Source organism: Amblyomma maculatum, chromosome 7 (genome assembly GCF_055883805.1).
Source record: "Amblyomma maculatum isolate TAMU_Amacu chromosome 7, ASM5588380v1, whole genome shotgun sequence".
In the NCBI taxonomy this organism is placed as follows: domain Eukaryota; kingdom Metazoa; phylum Arthropoda; class Arachnida; order Ixodida; family Ixodidae; genus Amblyomma; species Amblyomma maculatum.
In genome coordinates this window covers 136,172,024-136,193,105 of record NC_139350.1, presented here as the reverse complement: position 1 = coordinate 136,193,105, position 21,082 = coordinate 136,172,024, and the positions used below count along the sequence as shown (strand labels likewise).

The window sequence follows — 21,082 nt, the reverse complement described above, 5'->3', positions numbered from 1 at the left end:
CTCCTCCTCTTCTTCATCTTCTTCGTGGCTGTTCAAGGTCAACCGTGGCGACCGGCCGTGACCTACGCGACGGCTTGAAACCTTCCGGAGTATTACTATCGCAATAAAAAACATCGCCAAAGAAAAGCGTGCAGAGGGTAAGGATGCGCCTACTCGTGTATTCTCCCCGACCGCTGATCAAAGCGACGGGGGAAAAATTCAAAAAGGAAAAGCATGCTGGGCAAGCAGGAACACATTGGCAACACGTAGCCGTGACTCCCTACTGTGACTCCGTCATAGTAGGGAACTGACTTGGCTAAGGCCTTTCTGGTCCACCTGGTAAAAAAAGAGAAGCCTCTGTACCAATCCAATCCAAAGCAAGTTCTACGTCATCCTTGTCCTTGTCACCCTTGTTCATGTTCGGACTTATAGTACAGTGAACTAGAATATTGGGTAATGTGCTCACTCCGCGGCGGCTCTACGGGGAGCGGAGGCCCCGCGTACGTCTACAGACGTCTGCTTCGCGGCGCCGGCACCAGGTGGCGCAACGGTAGACTTCACGATAGGATTCTGCTCCACCCGTCGCTGTCAGCCGGTTCAGTGTGCATTTGTGGCTTCGTTGTTGCTCTGCTGTGCGCATGTTTTTTTAGCGCTATATCGGAGGTCACTTCAAGCGTTTGTTCAGTAAAGGCCAGTTTAGGCTCTTGTTTGAGCTCCCGTCGAAAGTGAGTGTTGACTACACCACGTGCGTCGGTGTATACGTGTTCTGCCTGGAGATCAGAACTCTTCATGCTTTTCTTTAGCACATGATCGGGTAAGCGGACATGTGGCTTGTACTAACCGGTTACTTCACTGGGACAGACTGCTGATAATAATAATAATAACAATCTTTATTTAGTATAGTTAGAGCTACATACACACACGGAAGCACCGAAGTCACAAGCGGGCTTGTGACTTCACCACCGGCAGCCGCTGCAATCTTCCCGCCACATCAAAACTCCATCAGAGGCAAAAAAAAACATTTGGCACAACACACTATCAAAAATGCACTGATAACATCAGTACATATTATATGTTCTCTAACGCTTGAACAGCAACTCTCAATGTTTTGCGGGTGGTCAAAGAAAATACGTCGTCCGGTAGTTTGTTGAAGATGGCTGGAACATAATAGCGTCTTGTTGCTTTACCGTAATGAATGCGGACTCTCGGTTTAAGATAACGAGGAATATGTCTCAACGGTACCGGTTTTGTGTTTATGAGTCTGTATGCGCTGCTCCAAAAATAGTTTAGTACTACAATTTGTTTAAAAAGATTGTCAAAAGAAGGCAAACCGGCTCTTCTAAAAACACTGCTGGGTAAATTCTCCTGTGGCATGTAGAGGATGCTTGTAGCGATGTTTTTCAATATCCTATTAACTCCATGTGAAAGAGCAGTAAAAAAACAACACATACCGTATCTTTACACTACCCAAAGCATGGGCGATTATAGTTTTCTGACAGAAAAATGCATTATGGTTTTCAAATTGAACAACTAACACGCAACACTACTAAGTTTCTTACAAATGTGGGTCAACTGAGTATTCCATGTCAGATCACTGTATATGGGTACACCAAGATACGTAACCGACGGGACGCTAGCTATAGGTTGACAAGAACACAGAGAGCAATATGAGGGGTGTAAATATATAGAACCTACATTTGGTAAATCTTTGTGCGGGTTACGAAAAGAGAAAAGTCGGAATTTGGTGCTATTTACTTGTATTAAGTTTGCGACAAACCAATCACTAAATTTAATAGCGCCTCCTGAAGGTTAGCCAGGGCACATGAAAACTCAGGGTTGCCTGATACTAGTAAAGTGTCATCGGCGTAAAGGAATATAGTGGATGCTTTCACGTGGTCACATATATCATTCACATATAACCGCACAACAAACTTATTGCGTCACTGCAGATAGGCTCAAACCAAAATATGCCGGCCTGTAGTCAAAACCATTGCTACGCGCCTGGATGAAAGACTGGCTATGTGCATACTAAAGGTGGCCCAAAAATATCCCTGTTCGGCGTTCCCAAAGATGACGCTCTAAGGAAGCAGTGGGAGATCAACCTCCGTCACTCGGACAAGCGGCTGGATGAGAGCTGTGTAGCTGTGCTGTTTGTGAGCTTCGTTTCGAACCTCGTTTTGTTCTACGGGACTATGTTCATATTGGGAACGGGGAAGAAGTCCGCATCCCTCGTGGGAAGCCAGCATTATTCCATAACAGCGCTCTGTGTTGTCGTCCTTTCTTCCACGTCCCGTCTGTCGCGCTGTTGTTATGGATCACCGTTCACACCAACTCGCCCAACAACTGGTATTTTCGAGCATTATCCCCCGATGCCGCACCGACGCTATTGCCGAATCTGCCGGCCTATCTTTCAAAAAAGATACCGAAAGAAAGACAACAAAGAAAGAGTAAACCCACTGGTGTTGTAACTCATGGGCCCTCGAAAACAATATTTTCAAGTCTGCCCGATATACCCGTAACAACAAAAGAGTAGGAATCGGACCCAAACGAACAGATTCTTAAAGTATTCTTGATATTTTGGAAGTGGTTAGAAATAGACTGCATAAAGAAGTTGGTTGCCCCGTTCACGCAGAAGGCCCATCTGAAGAAGTAATAAGGTTTTATTTAGTCACTAGACAACACTTCTATGTAAAATGGATTAATTCAAAAAAGGCAGAAAAACGAGAACGGGCGAAACACTTCAAACTAAGCCGTTGCTAACGCTGCTGTGAAGTGCTGGAGCAAGTAAAGGAAATAAGTGGCAAAATGCACGAATATAAATATATGCAGCGGTGACAAATCTGTTCATATGTTTCATAAAGCAGTGACTTTATGTCTCTCCAAATAAGTATGCATGTAGCTATTGATGCTGTTTGAAAACCTTGCGGGGCGCCTCCTGTTTTTCGAAAAACGCGAATTGTAAATAATGCATCTTCCCTTTTACTTTGTCGGAATTACATGCATTCATTCTACCTGTCATCTCCATGTCCCTTTTGATTTTGTGTGCTGCAGCTTGGGTGTTTGTGAATAAACAGTTGTTGCGGCCGACACTCCTTCATTCCTCGTTTATCCCTAGCATGAATCCCATGCTATTACTATTGACGTTAAGCATTAATGGAAAGAGCTGTATAACCCCCGAATATGCAGTGCATTATAATTTCTTTCCAGCGAAACAATGCAGGCACGAGTGACATACACTACGTGAACGTCCCAACGAGCCAAGCGCATTGATTAACGTTGTTTAAACATGTGCACAACGCAGACGTAAAGTTCAATTCAAGGTCCGCTTAGCCATTTCAGCAAAACCCACGCAAATGTCGCGGTAATATTTCAATTTGTCGGCGCGGCTACTGCGACGCCGGCCGAGCGCGGCACTGGCTTTTACCAATGGAGCGCGCACGCTTCGAGGCACCTACCGTGGAGACGCGCGCAGCGCCACCGCGCGCCGCCGTGCACCGCCGCTCCCCGTCGACATCGGCGGGGACACCTCGAGCGGTGCCTGTGAGCACACTACCCAATATTCTAGTTCACTGTACTTATAGACTCTAGTGAGGTCAAACTCCTGTAGGCGAAGGCTCTATCGCGCGAGGCGGCCGAATGGCTCACGCAGGTTAGCCAGCCAAAACAAGGAATGGTGGTCTGTGACCACTTTAAATGGGCGACCATAAAGGTAGAGGAGAAATTTCGCAGCAGCGCAAATATTAATCGTTGAAAAGTTCGTCTCGGCGCGCCAGATAGTACGGCTGGCATAGGCGATGACTCATTCAACACTGTCTTGACGTTGCACGAGGACCGCGCCAAGGCCAATGTTACTGGCGTCGGCGTGTATTTCTTAATGGGCTAGAACAAGAGGCGACTGAAGCTGGAGATGCTGCTCGGCAAAAGCAGCTTTTTGCTCGTGAGTCATAACAAAAGGGGTGTCTACCCGGGTGAGCCGAGTCAACGGTTAAGCGAAAGTTATCGATAAAACGGCGGTAGTAACTGCACAAGCCGGGAAATCGGCGAACAGCTTTCTTGTCACGTGGAATTGAAAATTCCGCCACAGCAGCAAGCTTATCAGGGTCGGGCTTGACGCCAGAGGCAGTGACGACATGGCTTAGGAATTTGACCTCTCGGTAGCCAAAGTGGCATTTCTGGTGGTTAAGTGTGAGGTTCGCGGATCGAAGGCCTTCGAGCACTGACCGCAGGCTCTTACGATGTTGTGCAAACGATTCTACAAAGACCACCACGTCATCTAGATAGACGAGGAAATATTGCCATTTAAGGCCGGCGAGGACCGTGTCTAACATCCGCTGAAATGTGGCCGGCGCGGAACGAAGTTCGAAAGGTAGACTTTAAATTCTTAAATGCCGTCGTTTGTGACAAAGGCTGTCTCCTCACGATCTCGCACATCTACCTCAATCTGCCAGAAGCCACTTTTAGATAGATGGACGAAAAATGCTTTCCACGCTGAAGGCGGTCGAGAGAGTCGTCAATCCGCGGAAAGGGTTAAACATCGTTCTTGGTTGTGGCGTTTAGCTTGCGGTAATCGACTCAAAAACGTAACGCACCATCTTTCTTTTTAAATAGAACGACCGGGAAGGTCCACGGGCTATTTGAAGGCTGGATAACATCATATTCGAGCATATCCTTAACTTGTGACTTAATAACTTCGCGCTCGGTTGAAGAGACGAGGTAGGGATGCTGGCGGATTGGACGCACATCATCGAACGCCACGATTTGGTGCTTGGCGATAGTAGTTTGATGTACTTTTGACGACAATGCAAAACACTCTCTGAATAACAATGAAAGCAGCTGCTCACGCTGGCTGACCGATAGCTCTGAGCTGACATCGATATTGCCGAGTATATGGGCGGTGGCACGATTCTAAGGACAAGCATTCGGAGACATCAGAGATGCGTTCGGTGAAAGCGACGGAAGCATCACAAAAAAGGTGCCGATACTCGTGCGTAAAATTGGTAACAAGTACCTGTGGCCGACCGCAGTGAAGATGCATCAAACTGCGGGCCACGCAGACTCCTTGTGTCAACAGTACCGAGACGTTAGTTTCGGCATTGCGTCCCAATCGTGAAGTGCATTGCATTTGTCATTACGAAAGTGCTGGTTTGTGATGGCAGCGTGACACTGTCCGCATAAATCCGAATACATTTAGAGGTCGTTTTGTATTGCTGAGGGCCACCGCTTTCTCAGTAGAATACAAGACCTTAAAATCTGGGAGGTCAATAATTGCGCCATATTTACGAAGAAAATCTACGCCCAAAATCGCGTCACGCAAACAGCTTTTCAGAACAAGGAAGCTTGCTACAAACGTTGCCTCCTGAATTTGAACTCTGGCCGTGCACATCCCCAGAGGTTTGATCAGATGTCCACCCGCAGTGAGAAAGTGTGAAAATAGAATAATCAGCGCCAGTATCCAACAAAGCTCGAACATGGCGACCATCCAGTATTACAGGTATGTCCAAAGAAAGCTGCTCGCGAATGTCAGGCTTCTGAGTCGTTGAGAGCTCTGCGTCGGTGTACGCGGTCTGCTTCACCTGCAATTCGTCGTCGTTGCGGGTGCGTTGTTGCGTCTTCTGTTCAACCGGCAATTCGTCGTCGTTGCGTGTGCGTTGTTGGTCGTCTGTTCCATCGGCAATTCGTCGTCGTATCGCATTAGTTTTTGCGTCGTCGGTTTCACCGGTAATTCGTCTTCGTTGCGGGTGCGTCATGCTGGCGTCGAAGTAGAGATATGATCGGTAACCGCGCACGTTTTCGATATCGATGCGTAGTCTTTCCGTGTCAGCATCGATTGGGGGGTCTCCTGTGCAGCGATGTTCAGCGAGCCTACTCCCAAGTTTTCCCGCCGGGGACTGGGCGATCGGCCCTGCGCTGCCCATGAAGAAATCGCAACAGATGGCGAAGGACGAGCACTGGGCGACGGCGATCGAGATTGCCACAAACGAGACGGAACAGCACGGCGTACATCAATGACGCAATCTTCCATGGCTCAGGGCCGTTCGCAGTAGTGAGGCCACGGTGAATCGGCGAAAAACCCTTCGCGGCCTAATCGAGGGTAGGGACAGCGCCGATAAATCTGACGCGGTTCGCCGGGCAGTGAAAGCATAACGGGAATCTGTTGTGTCCTGGATCACGGGTGCTGATGTCGGCGCAGCTACGTTATCAGAATGAGGGACGGTGACGGCGGCTGAGAGTACTGCAGAACCTCGGCGTATGTGGGGCGGTGACGCTAAGGTGGCGTAAGAGGAGGAACAGGACAAGGGTCCCCGCTTGGAAACGGAGGCCGGAGCGCTTACTGCATCTCGTTGCGGATAACGCTCGCAATGGAGGTAGGAGCTGGTTGCGGTGCGCCATACAGCAGTCAGAGTTCGTTGCGCACAATCGAACGATGAGCTCCCGTAGCGCAGGTGTTTCAGTGCCATGCGATGGTAATTCGGCAGAAACAGAGATAGCGTGGACAGTACGACCCTGTGCCGAAGCTCGCTGCTGAAGCAATATCTCGATCGTGGATGTTTCCGCAGGGAATTCTGCGACAGTTTTCTGAGGGCTGCGGACCAGGCCAGCAAAAAGCTGCTCTTTGACGCCACGCATGAGGTGACGCAGATTTGGTCCTCGGACATCGTAGAGTCCACACGCTTGAAGAGGCGCGTCATGTCTTCGATATACGCCGCGACGGTTTTGTTAGGCATTTCGACCCAAAATTGGAGGGCGCATTCGGCCCTTTTGCGGCGATCTGAGCTAATTGCGCAAGTTGCCGCCCGATGACCCTTGAACGCACTCCAAGAAGACAGCTGCTCTTCATGGTTTTCGAACCACGTACGAGCGCCATCCTCAAGGCTGAAGTAGACGTTTCAAAGCCGGGCAGCGTCATCCCAGAGGTTGAATGTAGCTACCCTTTCGTAGTGCTGCAACCAATCGTCGACGTCATGATAGGTGTCCCCGTGAAAGGTCTTTGCGACGCCGGGGTTCTGAAACGTCACGTGGGTGGGGGTCGCGCCAGGCATTGCGACGACGTCGTGTCTGCCGGTAGTCATGCTCGATAGAAAAAACTCAGGTGGTAGGCCTCGTTGACTGTGGCTGGTGCGGTGAATAGGCGTTTCCTCGAATATAGGACTATAGCACTTCTTCTTAGCGGAGGGGTACGGGACATCAGACATCACGTCTACCACATTTGTCACGCTGTTGGTGACTGGGGTTAGCTTAAGAGAGCCGGTACAGAAAACAATCCACAGTCACAGTTTAAAGATACGTCCTGAGAGGCCGGAGCCGCTTATCTTCAACGTCTTGCGCTCCGAGCGCCCCACTGGCAATATCAAACAGAAAAACGTTAGGCTTCCTTAAAATGTTAGATGATGAATTCAAGTAATTTTTTTTCGCCAATCGTAACTGCCGCCCTAAGCAAGTGACACTGCATGTTACTGCGTAGCCCCAAGCAAAACTAAATGACATTCGATTTGAACTGTAATAAATGTTGCATTGTGAAATGGGGATCAACTACTCCGCTATTAATGCTTTTAACGAACATAAAGCAAGTTGCACTATTACGTGTGTGCCGCAGAATGCTTGGATCAGCTGCAGCGCTGAATACTCGCCCCTCAAATTTCGCACCGCAGTATTTTTGTACCAAATTTGTTTGGGGTACTTACGTATTCAATCAGAAAACGTCAGATGTAACCATTTTATGTAGCGGCTGCGAAGTAAGAAAAGCCACTGCCCCACGCTGGCACCGGTGGTGCCACTTTGTGCTGTTTCCTACAACTCTATCATAGCAAAAGGAGAGGCGATGGAAGGATGTTGCAAACAGCAAAAAGTGGCCCTAGCGGTGCCAGTGCTGAAGAAGCAGCTTCTCCTGCTTGGCTGCCAACACATACGGTATGAACATTCCACTTCTGATTGAATCAGGCAAATACCCCGAACAAACTTTGTACACCAATCTTCTGTTCATAAAGAGCCACTGCTGTGCGAAATTGGAGCAGCAAGAATGCACTTGTTTAGCTCGGAGAAGCATTCAGCGGCATGCATGTATTTCGCAACAATAAAGATATTTGCTTTTCTTGGAATCAATGCTGTAAACACTGATGTTGTGCATTGAATACTTTGCACCAGTATGCTAGCAACATTTGGGCAACAGCACAAGCTTCTTGCATTAGGCCTCTTTCTAGTCAAGTCATGCGTGAAAATCCTATGTGCATGCACCTATTACTTATCAGAGCTTTCGTCAAGTCATTGTAGGCTGGTAACAGCTTTGTATTACATGTAATACCGCCACCTGGGATTTCGCGACTAGATCTTCCTACAATAAAAGAGGCATCAAGCCAAAAATATCTGACAGTGCTTACGAGATGAGAAAGAGCTCCACATCTGATAACACCAAAGAAATCAGACACCATGCAGTAATAGGTCTGAGACTATGCAATATTCAAAGTGAAAACATTAAAAATTAAGCATTAAGGTGTTTCAGTAAAAGTGGATCAGAACTTTCTTTAATTAGTACTTTTGAGATATCATGGTGGCTTCAGTGGCACTGTGGTAGCAGTAATGGCAGTCATCGGAAAAAAGATGAATTAGGCTAACTAGTCAGCCGGTTAACAAATATTTCTTATTAAGCTCCAGGTTGTAATACAAATTTGTAGCCGGCCATTATTAACAGCCGCATCACATTTTAGAATTTCAAAAATGCGATATTACTTGGTACCATGATGCAACGTTTGTTTGCTCTGACACGCTTCTCAAAGAAAACAGCTTTTGGGTGGGTTGCGAAGTCTTACCAATCGCTACCTGCCGCAATGGCGCACATATACACATTTTCAATAAGCGGTCAACGAGCACCGCCATATTGTTCACTGGACCGTTTTCGCACTTGGCGCTAGCATTCTGGAAGCTGCAGCAGAAATGTTTTTTCAGCAGTCCAGAGAGGAGGTGCTTCGACATCTCTTTTACACAAAGGAAAGGTGTATAATGTCCCCTCCATTGGACTGGGGCAGTGAACCGTGGAATGCACTGCAGCCGGGGCAGGACATGGCAGGTCTCGTGGCAGGTGCCAGATGGAGCAATGCGTAGTAAATGGCATCGCTTCACAGCCCGCGCTTTTCAAAAAGGACATGTAGTGGAGAAAAGCTGTTTAACTAAAGCACCACGGAGGATCCCATGTTTGAAAAATAAAAAGTGATAGGGCTATTTCCAATGGCCTGCTACATATCTTCAATAACACTGAAGCACCTAATAGTTAAATTTAAATCAGTAGATTTAGTTAAATAGCAACGTAGTTAGCACGATACGCCTGTTTTCTGATGGAAGCCAACTAGGTATTTCAACACCGCTGATGCCATTTTGCTATTCAAAAATACCTATGTTTAAATATTCAGGTTTACCTTCCATAATGTACCCGGTAAAGCAATATCCAAATATGAAGTATCAACCTTCTACAAGAGAAAAAAGACATGTAAAACCAGCAGTTTAATTCCAGCAATGCTGGTGGTACTTACATGACCAATGAAGCACTGTGCCTGGTTAGAAGTCGAATGCTGAATCAATGCTTCTATCCTGAAAGCGCTTACCATCAAGAAACGCCTTGCGTAATTTCTTTAAAATTTATGATTCCCGCGCACTGACACATTGTTGTTTGGCCTAGAGATCTATATTTTCTGAATGTGGTTTTGTTGGTTTATGGGGCTTAAAGGGGCGATGACAGGGTAGTTCGATGTATTGTCGTTTTATATGTCTGTGAATGACATGCAGGTCTGGGATTCTACTCGCAAAGTTTTAGTGCTTAGCGTAATACGCGATAGAAATCGGAATGTGGAAGCTCCTCCCACCGAGAGTGAGCGCCAATTTGAAATGGTCGTGTGACGTCACGGAGTATACACGGTGGAGCGTCGTCTGCAATGCAGGCTGCAATATCGAAGGACACTTTGTTCTTTTCTTGTGACGATTGACATAGTGGTCGCCCCCCATGCTGAAGTGCATGATGAAGATGTTACCGCACGAAAGCGATATTTGGAGGACAGTATTAACTAAAATATCTTATTACCGAACGCACTGAAGATCAATGAATTTTTTTGCAAACTGAAGCGACGACAACACAGACAGTAGATTAAACCGACGGTAGGTGAGCTAGTCCACGATCGTCCATTCGAACCGCAATCTTTTATAACCCATGGACGGCCGCCAGTTGTGAAAGCAAGTTCGCTGTGAATAAGCGCAAAGCGACCGAGGAATACGTCGTCGGATTTGACGTGCCCGAAGAGCGTCCTTGTGCAACAGCTTGTTGTGCAGTGCTTCAGTACATGCGCATTATAATGTTTCCATAAATACAATGAGAAGAAATGGAGAACTTTTCGAGAGTGCGGTGAAGCTCTCGTCAATGTTCCCTCTCCATCGCCATTCGCCCTCAGCCTTGCCTTTCCCCCCTCTCCACACGGAACGAACTGAGTCGCTTACGTTCGCTAGAAGCGAATAGATTGATTGTTTGCGAGGGATAAGCGTGATCGTCAAAAATCATCAACGTTTACGAAAGCGCGGCTGACAGCTATCGTTATTCGACAAAAATCTGATGACAGTCAGCCAGGTGTGCATGGTGTTATCGCTGCCGCTGCTTTGCTTTTTTTTTTTTCCAAAGAAAAAGTTTTCGATCCAAAGATGAACTCTAGAGTCTTGGTTTGGACCTGTTGGTGAGAATGCCTAATAAGAGGCAGCGTGAAAAAAGGACGAAAGCAAGACAACAGAACTAGCACTGATCTATTCCACCATCGTTGGTAGTTCAGCAGCAGTCCTGTTGTCTTGTGTTCGTCATTGTCTACTTGCACTGCCTATTATTATTATCGTCCAAAGAAACTGCCTCTAAATTTTATTTAGCCGGATCTGAAATCCTACTGTCGCCTTCAAGTGAACGTATAATAATGATGATTACGGCTTAATACCTCGAGTGGCACATAGCTCAAATAAAGTGAGTTTTTCCAGCTCTCCCTCACAGAAAGTTTGAAGTCTACGGATGACCACCCGCAAACCCATTACAGTTTGAAACAGTGCTAATGAGCATTCCAAACTGTTTACCTGTTAAATTTCGCGGGAAATGGCGATTATTTTTGCTTTTTCGGTGCCTCCTTTGCCGGTTCACCATCGCCCCAAACCAGGGTGTCAAACCGGGACCGCGTTTGAATTTTCGCCCGGAACCAGATACGAACCGAATGCAATTTTTTATGCCATCTTGGAACTGAACCCGAACCGGAACAAATCGGAAGAACCGTTCAGAACCGGTTGGCAGTATACAGTTCTGGTCCACTTTTGCTGGGAACTTGCCCTCATTATTTTTTATTGGTGCTAGTGAAGTGTTCTCGTTTATTTCCAAAGCGCCACTGCACACCGCAAACATCACAACCATATTGAAAAATCGTACCCTGTAAAAATACTACAAGAACAAAGGAAAATATATTGTAAAATGCATAGCACCAGTTTCTGGTGTTGGACTATCGTTTCATCCTGAACACGGGTGGCGGCTGCACAGTGCAATGGTCCCGCTCATGAAGGACGTTGTCGCATTCGAGAGCCTTTCTAGGCAGTGAAATAATGGCATATAATTCTTAAGTCGGGTTACATATTTAGATAAATAAATATAAAGAAATGTAAACTAAAATACGAATGACCAATCTTTCAAAAAAATATCAGCCGTCATTTTATTTTCATATCGTTCGACAACGTCGCAATGAGCCAGACGGAAGGTACAGCCTCGTTAACTTCTAGCTGTAACACACTCACCGCCTTCAAAGCGCTATTGCGTTCGACCCGGCCACACAATAAAGCTAGGTGACAGGCGATGTGAAGCAGCAAGTCCGGGTCCCTGTGTGCTTACACCGATTTGCATCGATATGTGTCTGTGTCGTACGCAATGTTGTTTTGAAAGCAGTGTCTGTGTTATAGCTAGAAGTGGATGACCCTGTACATATGAGCCGTATGCGATGCGACGTCAGCAGATGCAATTTGGTTGACTGAGACTTCAGAATGATAATCCGGCGCTGATGATGGGAAGGGCGCCTTGGACAGCAATTTACCAATCTGTTCTTGACTTGCATCTAAACTTAGCACAAATATCATTCCATAAGCTGATTTCCCCTTTTGTCTGAAAGCAGGCCTAATACTGAACCTTGAGAACACCTTGAGGACGCTTGAAACTCTCACTTATCTACCTCTCAGCAAACAGAACGGAATTAGGTGCACTAGGTGGAAGACATACGGGTTCGCAATGTGGAGATTTGTATACGGGAAAAATTGTTGGGAAAGCTGTCGACAATTAACATAACGAATTCCAGACCCGTGAGAGCCAACTTAGTTAATACGTGAATCAGATTTATTGGAGCGCTTGCAAACGCAATAAAAATAAGTCTATTTCACCACCAAACACTACAAACCCAAACAGGCAGGTCTAAACCTCAGTGTAGAAAATAAAACGCAGAAATCAGAGTGGAGTTTAGCAGCACCAGAGATGCGCGAAAATAATGCATTAAATTCATTTACAGTCGTTTGCAGGTTCGACTGCTGTGCCCGAAGATGCGGGAGCGAAGTGCAGGCGCAGCGGCTGCTTTTCGATGGAGGCGAAAAGCAAGGTGCCCGTGTACTGTGCCATGTCAGTGCACGCTAAAGAACTCCAGGAGGTCGAACTTTCAGGAGCCCTCCACTACAGTGTCTCATAGCCTGAGTCGCTTTGGGACGTTAAACCCCATAAACCAAAGCGATCAGTTACGCCATGTGCAGAAAATATAAAAAAATGTATAGCTGATGGCCCCGAAGTTGAGTACACCTCTTAATTAATCGCCTGCTTGAGCTTGATAAGGTGGCTTTTCATCGCTTTTGTGAAAAACTCGCAAGGTGCGCAAATCTGTTCGCTACAAACAGGTCTGCACTCACATCATCCGAGGAGGTTCCAGACGCCTAGTCGCCGTCTGATTGCGCGCCATACACCAAATGCCACACAGCCGTTCCTGCAGCTGAACTATGCATCGAGGTTAGGCCTAGCACCCTCGGTGACATGCTAACGGAGCTAGATTCGTCGACGCCGCAGGCCTCAACGGCACTACCTGCAGTTCAAGTGCCTCCTGAGCATGGGCCAGACGTGCAGGTTCGTGCTAGCGCTTCACCACCTACAGAGCCTGTCCCGCCTTGCTCATACACACTAAACAATTTCTCACCCTTAAGGGTGCTTAAAAATGGTGCGCCGCGGATTTGCATCCTATAACGCACCCTTAGAACACCCTATTTGGCAGTATCTCACCTTTAAAGGTGCGACAAAGGGTGCTCCACAAATTTGCACCTTATTTCGTCGAAGCACCCTACCTTAAGGGTGCAGAAGAGGGCATCTACCAGAAGGGTGCAAACGACGACGCAGAAAGGGCGCGGCAACAAATCTGTGCCGCAAGCACAGTATATATTCTAATGGTGTACTCATCACAAAGCGTAATGGCTAATATGTGTCGCGAAAAAATAAAATAGTAAAATTGACACAGCGACGGGAACCAGAGAAAATATTGAATGTTTGAATAGGATATTTATTCTCTCAGCAAAGTTGTGTTTCGTTCAATTTCGTTTTTTTTTTTTCAAACGCATTGCAATTAGCATGCACATATCATTCACACAGACATTTGCAGTAGCAAAATACAATTGGTACTGGTCTAGAGAGTGCGTAAAAATGTATTGATTATAAAATTGATCGCAGTGTGGGAAATTTCTTAGGGAGAATGGAAATAATATTAGGTCATATTGGAGGGATGTTGCGTCCATTTCAGAAAATGTGAGAGTTTTGGGTTCTTAGATTTGGCCGACAATGAACAATGAATGAACCAAAGCTTGGAGGTTGATATGACACAATGAATGAAGCTACTCCTAAAATTAAGTCAGGTGACTGATATGTATTATTACGTGTTTGCACATTTGCTGTTGCAGCTGCCAAGCGCATGTGCGTACCGGGCCCCACACTTCCAAACATGGTTTGATATTGCCTTAATTACTCTGGGTATGGGCATTCTGTGAAGTTCTCGGTAATACACGTTCGCAGCCGATAATGTCTACATCTAATCGGTACACTGAGTGCGTACACGCAGAGAGTTTTCATCCTGTGCACCTTAGCACGGCGCCTCTTCGAATTACATATTGCGTAGATGTTTAAAAAGGGCCGCATTCGATTTCTTTACAGCTCATAAAATACAGCCCTTTTAAAACGCACAGCCCTAATTAGAAAGAAGAAAGAGAGAAACTTATCTGCGCCGTCTAATCTTCGTCGGGACATCTACCAGGCAGCGTCGTTCAGCATCGTATTGTCGGCACTCATAGCGAGACACGGCTGCGCACCATAGCCAACGTACTGCCAACTCGGGTTCCATCTCTGCCGCTTCATTTGTCGCGCTGTAGATCACAAATTTGAGACAGTTGCTTTGTTTTCGAAACTGCTGATGTTCTACAACAAATTTTATGCGCACTTTGTTCGGCTTCGCGGAGTCATAACTGAAAAGTGAGAATCGTATTAATGCTGCCATCTGAACTCGCACGTGCAATTTTCAAACTCAGCTCGAGCAGCTGATACCCAGAAGATGAAAGCCGTTCAACAGCTGAAACGGGAGTGTTAAAACGGTACGCTTATCCTGTTTCAGTTATTACGGTGAATGGAGGAATGTCAGATCAAAATGCCTCCTCAATAACTGCAACGAATATACGTCGCCTATAGTTCGAACGATCAATGGAGCGAAGTATCACGGCGTTTACGCCTCGCTAAAAAGATAATACCTTGCAAATTTAGCCCTTTCTAGTGCGCGGAAGTGCTTTCGCCCATTTGTGAACGACGCCCACGTCGCTTTCCTCAAATGGACTGACTTTTGCAGATTTACAAAGGAGAAGGCGTTCCGCCTTATGGCGGTCGAAGATCAAAGGGAAAAGATCCTCAAGATGAAAGAGATGGGCAAAGAGGATAGCAAAAAATTGATAGACAGCATTCAGTTAATCTTATTTTTGAGTAAACAACGATTTTGTAGCGACTTGCTATGTGCATGGATGCGACTTTGGACAAAATTTCGTGCAGTGGCGTGGCTACTTCGGAAAGAGAGGCTGGATTTGCGGACTCTGGAGTTACGTTAAAGAACGGTTTGTTTTTACTTTTAAATCTCCTCCCTCCCCTGTTTCATACTAAAGGATACTAATATTACTTATGAGAACCCATGGCTGCATAGTCTTCTCTTGAGTGCCGTTGTGAGCGAGACGGTTTGTCGAAGCATATAGGATGGCAGAAATGCTAAATCTACAGGTGTGCAGTGAAAGTTACGGAGGAGAAGCAAAACAAAATTGAAAAACTTCCTATTTAAAGACTGGTTTCTAATACAGATTTAAATAAATCAGACAACCAATATGGGTGCTCTGTTCGTAAAGCCGTAATTAGGTAAAGCCGGCCCTTCTGCAGTAAAGTCAGGTTCATTATGTCCTTTTCTACTTCTGCACCTCTCCGAGGTGCTTGTCGATTTGGCGGACGACGTGTAGCTCACGCGCAGCGACGAAGAACGACCAACTTGCAGTAAAAGAAGAAATAACTTTTTAAACAAAAACAGCACACAAGGTACAGAAGTTATTCACAACAGACAGAGAGGCGACTACACGTGTACAAAGGAGGCTGACTGAAAACTAAGCGCAACTCCGCGAGCCAACATGATAAAAGAAATATGAGCCTTTGAGCCGCTCTTTTTAAAGCGAGTGAGCAGTGGCTCGGTAAACGGGATGGGCGGTTCTTTTGGAAAGCTGGTTCTATCTCGTTCAGTGAGTGGGTCATGCCGAACCGTTCCGCCAGAGCCGGGTAATTCTTCTGACGGGTGCGATATGTGTACCATCTATTAGCAGTGCAAGAAAGCAACTGCATTCCCCCCTTCCTCGCAACAGGCGCAACCACCTCTCACCTTCGGATGTCTCCGCGGGTACACAGCTTCTAACGCACGCTGTTTTTTTTTTTCTCCAGAAATTTTATGGTTTAGTTTTCTTACCGATGAGTGGCGGCCGGCGTTTGTAGACTGGCGCTACACGTAGTCGACCGCTGTGTACGGTGTGCGCGGCATCCCCTTCTGTTTTGTATGCGTTTTATAGTGTGGCACCCGAGGCCACTGAAGGAAGATGTGAAGGAGCCTTAATTGGCAAACGATGGCGCCGTTCGTTGCCTGCTGCTGTTCGAACGATGTCTCACGACACTCACAGGTCGTGCATCGTGTGCTGGTGGAACATCAGTCTTCGAAGATTAAGCCTTCTTCGTCTTTAAAGAAAACAGGTGAATGCGCAGTTTGCGTCCTGCTCTTCATTTACTCATTAGCGTAGTCGTCCATGTCATCCGCTTCTGTGCGTTTTGTGAGCATGTCTCATTATCACGTCGATAAACATAGGCCAATCGTCGGTTGCGTTGTGGCAGGATAGGACTAAATAGCATTTTTTTTGCTCACATATAGTGTCGTGCGAGCGGACTGGAAAAATAGATGTACGCGTGGCAGAGAAGAGAAAAGGGGGAGAAGGGGGACAGGGATCCAGCCGGCACACAAAGAAAGCGATCGAAACAGTGCAGAGGCGCCACGTGACTGCCTCTTCACCGTTACAGGATTAATTGAGCCGGTGAGCCTTTCAAATGCGCCGGTTCGTTTACGTGAGCTGAGCCGTTCCGAGCCGCTAGTTCGAGTGAGCCGTTTTGCACATATCTAGCTCATAGCTCTTTTTTACGACTTTGTCTAAGCCGGGGCCTGCGTGCTACTGATAAAGTAGCTTCGTCAAGAGCCAGAGGTCGTAGTGCGGGGCGCTCTCGAATAACGCGGAGAAGGAGCGCAAACAGCGCAGCGCTCACGAAGCTACCGTTGTCAGATAAAACACCCGAAAGTGCCGTGCCCCGTAGTCAGTCACACACTGCTCATCAGCTCATCATCACCCGTATACCGTTTAACACCTCCGGCAGTCCCGGCCCCCTCTCCCCTTCCCCGCCCCGCCGCGCACAAACAAACGTGGTATAGGGAAGCGTTTTGGGTTCGCGGTGAGGGCTTTACCCGATCAAAGAACAACCGCGCGATGCCACTACAGGAGTGGGCTCCATCAAGCGCGAAGACAGCCTGTCTCGCCATCGTCACAATGAGACAGCGAGGCGTTGGACCGTCATAACCACACAACAGGTGTCATGAAGGACGACCGTTTCCTGTGATGGAATCATTTCGAAACAGAAAGTGTTCCACCAGTAACCGAGAAAATAACAGACGATCGACGCCAAATCTTCGAGCACCTCCGCTCGCCGAGGTTGCGACATTCCTGCTGCAAGTAAAACCAGACCTTTTTCCATGTCTTTGAGGTTACTTCATGAAGGCCTGGAACCCTGCAGCAGTATGCGGCTGCACAGCACGCCAGCCATATTTGGTACGTGCACTCCATGAACAGGAGGACGAACTGGTTAACGGTTTCGCCTGGCAACGATTCAGGTATCGCACAACGGTATACCCGGAAGCTGGAAGCGGTCAGCCACACGGTCTAGAAGCACTTCAGGAAGAAGACATTGTGAAAACATGTGCACAGTGTCCTCTCTACCGCCATAAAACGGACAAGTTGGTTGCAAGCTGGCCCGTGTGAACACCATAGCCTTAATGGGGAGGACACACCTGGCAAAGCGATACATAAGGGACGCTCTGATTGCTTCCAAAATGTCCGCCGTGATGTACCACTAGCTTGGCCTAACATTAATAAGATCATACTGGCAGAGGTGAAGAGGAAGACTTGGAAATGAGAACTAACCAATTTATTGAGGGGAGCCGAAACTATGCTCCTCCTCCTCGGTCTTCCAAATAGCACCCTCGCGAAGTTAGGTCAGCGCAAGCCGCCTCGTCGCGTTCCCAGTGTGAAAGAAGGCCGGGACATGCAGTATGACGCACCAGCGCCCTCTAGTTCTGGAGGGCATTGGAAGTACACGTGCGCGACCGTGCCCTCTCGCCCATGTCAATGGGGGCAGCACTGTGGTGGTGGTGGTGGTAGAAACATTTTTTGCCATATGTACAAACAGTGGGGCGAAGCCCCCTGCATGGCACTTGGGTGCTCCTTTACAACATGGCAAACACCCTTATAAGACAAAAGCAAGTCCTTGGAGCGAAATCCTCCTCATAGCACTCGAGATGATCTTGCGTTAGTCTTGATTTTAAGTGTTGGTCATAAAAGACTCCCAGTAAGACTCTGCGACATTCGCTCATGGGGGATGACGGAAGGTGGGGCATATAAGAAGGATTGAGTGGGCGTGTGAACAGCACGACGATGCGGTTTTCTAACCCACTCTGCTTCCTCATCCAGGTTACCGCATGGGCTCACTTCAGCGCTGTACCGCTATCTTCACCCACCACTGACGCCAGCAAGCCCTGTCATTTCAACAACGGAATTGTATTCGCCTGGCCTCACGACACCCGGATTTTCACGGTCATCCCTCCATCATTTCAAAGATCCGGATCGACGGCAACATCACCCTCTGCTGCCTATATGAAGAGCTGGCGGGATCACAGCGTCTTTAGTGGGCGTGTGAACAGCACGACGATGCGGTTTTCTAACCCGCTCTGCTTCCTCGTCCAGGTTAGTCCTGTTACACCTCTATACGCTAAGAAATCGAATAACGTTTGTCTGCTGCTGTTCCCACGCCCGGGAGTTTTGCTTTCCGTGTTCAGTGAATGCTTTGATGTTACAACCCATCTGCTTATGTTGTCCGGCGATGTTGAGCTCAACCCTGGGCCTCCGCCGAACACGAGATCGAGGGCGCAGGACTCTCCGTGAGATTCTGGTTCTACGCAAATGGACGATATACTTTCGATATTGCAAACTGTGAACACGCGACTGAAAAAATGGAAAGGGATCAGAATGATTTAATCAAGTCTGTTGACGATCTTAAAAAAACACAGGCTGAATTTCAAGAAAATCTGGCAGATATAGAAAGAAGGCTAACAGGGGTTGAACGCAAAACCGTCACCCTTGAGGCAGTTGAGGAGCTACAGCGTCTTCGCCAGTCGATTGATCGTCTTTCAACTGAAAACTCTCAACTGCACTCTAAGCAGGCTGAGTTTGAAGACAGGCAGCGGCGAGACAACCTTCTTTTCTACTGCCTATCAGACACACAATCCGAATCCTGGGCTCAGTCAGAGGAAAAACTGGTTAGCATGCTTTCGTCCTGTTTGAAAATTCCACCCACCGAAATTCTGGTCGAAAGAGCACATAGGCTCGGCGTGTATACTCCGAATAAATGCAGGCCACTTATTGCTAAATTTTCGTCTTACAAGCTTAAACAGAAAATACTCGTCGCTAGTTCTAAGCAGAAGGAAGAAAAAATTGGAGTTAGTGAAGACTATTCCGTCGCTACTCGTCTTGCTAGGAAGAAACTGGTTGAATTTGGCAAAACCCAACCATTAACCTTCAAACTTCGTTTCAATAAATTGTACATAAACAAAACATGTTACACCTACAATCCCTTTGATGATTGCGTACATGTACTTTCCAGTGTCTCTACGCCACTGGTCGAATCTTCTGATGACATGCATGCACTATCTATTCCTTCCACCTCATCCGCTCAGCCCATCACTGATTAGCACTACGCGAGGGGCAGTGGAATAAAGTTACCCGTCAGTAACCAACTTTCATTTTTATTCACAAATATACGGAGCATACTTCCAAAACGCGACAATTTTTGCTCTGTTATCAATGCTTGTGACGCCGACATAGTATGCCTTACTGAAACCTGGCTGTCTGCGAAGGTTGATAGCAGTGAACTCTTTGACTGTCAAAAGCGCTACAACATTTATCGATGTGACAGGGGTGCTCGGTGTGGTGGAGGCGTGCTTATCGCCGTCTGTGATGCTATTTTGTCTTTTCCTATCCATTGTACAACCGATTTAGAACTAGTCTTGGTTGAAATTCGCACGTGCTCCAAGAAATTGATATTGGGTACTTGCTATCGTCCGCCTTCCAGTTCACCAACCTTTGCCGACGACCTTCATGATGTCATCCATATGATTACTGTGCGGTATCCAAACAGTCCCTTAATTTTACTAGGCTACTTTAATTTACCTAACATGGTGTGGTGTGATATAAATTCTTATTGTAATCCTTTTTCCAGTGAAGGCGACAGATTTTTGAGTTTGTGCAGTGATTTCAACTTGTCCCAGCTTGTGATGCAGCCAACTCGAATCCTGTCGACTACTTCTAACATCCTTGATTTAATTCTTACTACTTCGCCCGATCTTTTTCAGCCTTTATCGTTCCTACCAGGGCTAAGTGATCACTTACTGCTTCATTTTTCTTTATCTTGCACCGTACCTCATCACCGTACATTTTTTGTGGTTACTCATCAGAGTAACCACAAAAAATGTATCCGCGACTATAAAAATGCTAATTTTGATGCCAGTAACCATGAACTGATTACTTACCAAGCTTTCACGATCGTTGCGTGAATACAAACTGGAGCTTGTTTAAAGAAAAAGTTGCTACGCTCACTGAAAAATATGTTCCACGTTTAGTCATCACCTGTAATCGACAATCACCATGGTTCACTCAATCGTTAACATTGCTTTGCAATAAGAAAAAACGCATTTTCCGCTCTGCAGAACTAACCGGTTCCCAAGAACGTTGGACTGCTTATCAGGCCGCGGCCCTTGAATATAAAACTGCACTCAAGCACACCAAGGATGTATTTTTCAATGACACAATACCTTCCCTCTTAATCAATAACCCTAGACAATTTTGGAGCTTAGTTAACAAAAACGACACTTCATCCATCAGCCTTAAAGACTCTAGTGACGAGCTAATCCACCCAAATGAGTGTGCAAATGTCCTTAACAGTGTATTCGTTTCAGCGTTTTCTAAATATGTGCGTTCTGAAACCCCTGCATATACCAGTGCTGACTTTTTGCCAATGGATTCTATTGTCTTTGATTCTGTTGGTGTGGAAAAAATAATCGAAAAACAAAACATTTCTTCATCATGTGGTGTTGATAATATTAATTCCAAGTTCTTGATTAAAACCAAAGTGTATAGCGCAATAATACCATCTAACCTATTT

General features: G+C 46.7%; 1 pseudogene; it reads left to right on the top strand.

The window, feature by feature from the left end:
* The first annotated feature begins 18,563 nt into the window (after positions 1–18,563).
* On the top strand, positions 18,564–19,735 carry LOC146184817 (uncharacterized; annotated as a pseudogene).
* The last annotated feature ends 1,347 nt before the right edge of the window (positions 19,736–21,082 follow it).